Here is a 2847-nt window from a genome sequence, read left to right as displayed (position 1 = left end):
AAGAGGATGTGGAACGGATAGGGAAGAAGTAAGTACAGACATCAGCTCTGACCACAGGGCTAGTCGCAGAAATGAGGCTAATAGGAGTAACAAGCTTTTCTTCCTTATATTGAGATGTATATATCTGCGTACATATTAATCATAAATTTGTATTATTCTCATTCCATTTATATTAAACATAAGAGGTGTTAACAATAATTAACTTTGTATCTCAATATTTAAGTTATAGAATATGAAATCAGCTGGAGAAAATAAATTTCACTAGCAGACAAAATAGTGTTTTGTATCCTCTTGTGGGAAAGGGTGAGCTGTTTGTGGTGGTCAGCAAGATAGTTTTATCATGGCATGGCTATTGTTATTCTCTTTTATGGAGGGTGTGTGTGTTGTGGAGATGTGAGTGGGTTTCATGGTGACAAGAGGTTGACTGTGGTGGTTTATTAAGTGTCAGCATTGACAGGCTGAACTGTATTTCACAGAATTATTTGCTGTCTATATTTCTGCTTAGCGTGGGTGTAAAGAGAGATTCTTGTCCAGGATTTGGAGGGTGGAAGCGAGACAGCACCCACTGTGTAACTCACACAGTAGTTGTGTCTCTGCTGGGTCACATGGTAGGAGGAGGTGACAGCCCTGATTCCCCTGGACTCACTGTCAGGATGGACCTGACTCTCCTCTGTCTCTCAGAACCAGGAGCACCCAGTGAGTCAGGCTTTTTTTCATTCTATAAAATACAAGGAACAATCAGATCTCTCTGGGGACTTTGATGTGTGCACTGGGGACTTAGGTGACAACCAGAGCTCTGTGGTATATACTGGCCTCCTTACTCTCTGGTGACCATGTTGGGTACAGCTGGCCATCTTAGGCTGGGTTCCCTGGAAGCAGACTCTGAGAAGAAGAATTGCGAGTGTAGGAAATCTGGAAGGAGGTGAGGGAGGCGAGACTAGGGAGAAAGAGAAGGTGGCCCACATCAGGTTACACATGAGGCCTCAGGTTCCTCTGGGAAGCTCTGAAGCTGTCATCTTTCAGTGACACTAATTGAGGCAGGGCNCCAAGTCACCGGGCCAGGCATGTACTCAACCTGAAGTAAACAGAACCATCGAAACCGATATGCATAGTAAACATAGTAGTGTGGATGAAAAGGAGCCACAGGTTAAACCTGACACGCTTAGGAGACTAAAACTAAGATGGCGTGAACACGCACACACAAATTTTTAACTAAGTGGACCATGATGGAAGTCATATCTTCAGCTTCCTCATTAAGTTAATCTGTGCCTTTCTAGTGGGCCTGTTGTCTTTCTGTACCTAAGATAACATCTTTAATTCTTTTTTCCAGACCAGAGCTAAAAACTGCAAAATTTCTCATTCTCATGCTTGTCTCTTGATTACCATCTCTATGTGCTGTGAAAAGCTGTTAGCTGTCCTGCACCCACCTGTGTGAAACAAGTACCTGTCTCTCCAATTTACTTTCATCCAATCCCAGAGGTTTCCCCGCTTTGCTTTCTTCCGCTTAATCTATCACCAATGGTTTTCATGTAACCTTCCTCCTTTGATTTTATGTATAAAATAAGCTGTAAAAATGCCATTCTTCAGAACATTTTCTCAATCTGTTGAGATTTTGCTTCCCAGCAATTGTTGACAGTTTGTTTCAAATACAGTTTTTTTGTTTGTTTGTTTGTTTGGTTTTTGCTGAGCCATCCTGCCCGCTGTTGGCAACTCAGCGGCAGCTCAGCTCGGGCTGTGAATCAAACCGGCGACTCTGTTGCTCAGAGCTTGCACTCTTGAGTGAGCTCTTAACCAACTGAGCTATTCGGCAGGCCCTCAAATAAACTCTTATAAGTTTTCTCTTAGGCTGGATGTTTTCATCAACAGTAGTAAAGAGAGTCATTAAAGCAAGAGGAGGGGAGGGGAGGAAAGCAAAGAAATACTTTCAAAATGTCCCAAGCAAAACTAAAATGTTAAATTGAATTATGCTAGAACTTTAAATCTTAAATTAGAAGATATAGTGTCCCTGGCCTCACCTTCCCTTGACCTATCTATAGATCAACATTGATCATCCCAGTCTGTGGGCTGTGAGGTTTGATTCTTAACCACCCCCTCAGCCATGTGGGGCTGTGCTCAAGACCTGTTGGTACCAAGAGACGTGATTATAGCCCACAGTGTCACTACTGCTCCAGCATAAGAGATGGTGACCGGGTGTCCAGGCACCCCAGATGCTTAGGGAGGTGAGTCAGAACAGACTGCACCCTCAACCCTGATGAGAGGGAGAAGTATGAATCGGGGTGAGTGCAGGGTGAGCCTGGGTGGGAAAGAGAGCAGGTCTCCTGTGCTTCACAGAGGGTGCCTTCCAGTGGTGACTCTCACCTGAGCTGTGAGTAGCAGGTGAGCAGGAGTGAAGCCACTCAGAGGTGGTCCTTGGAGGACCAGCAGCACAGGCTCCCTGGGACCCATCAGACATGCAGGTTCCAAGGCCCACCATGACCTGCTTCAGTGCCAGCTGCATCTTAGGAGACCGCAGGGGACTGTGTGCTCACCGAGGTTCCAGAAGCTCTGGTCCAGGTCACCATGGAAACTCTCACTTCCTCCTGCTTGTGTCCCCAAGTCCTTCCTGGGCCACCTGGGTCTTGATGATTAACTGTCCTGCTCTCATCAAACTGAACTTGATTCAGGTGCTAGACCCTGTGATGCTATGGAGAGTATGTTTTAAGAGCAGACACTTCACAAGCCCCTGGGTGGTGTGTGGGGAAGGGGATGTCCCAGAAACTGATGGTTGAGGCTATTTTTCTTGTTCTCACTGAGTTCCACTTAATTTGGACTTTCCTCATCACCTCGAACATTTTATGATCTTTCTGT

This window comes from Hipposideros armiger, unplaced genomic scaffold (genome assembly GCF_001890085.2).
Source record: "Hipposideros armiger isolate ML-2016 unplaced genomic scaffold, ASM189008v1 scaffold_1930, whole genome shotgun sequence".
NCBI lineage: Eukaryota > Metazoa > Chordata > Mammalia > Chiroptera > Hipposideridae > Hipposideros > Hipposideros armiger.
The sequence above is the reverse complement of the archived record's forward strand: the minus strand, read 5'-3'. Positions refer to the sequence as shown.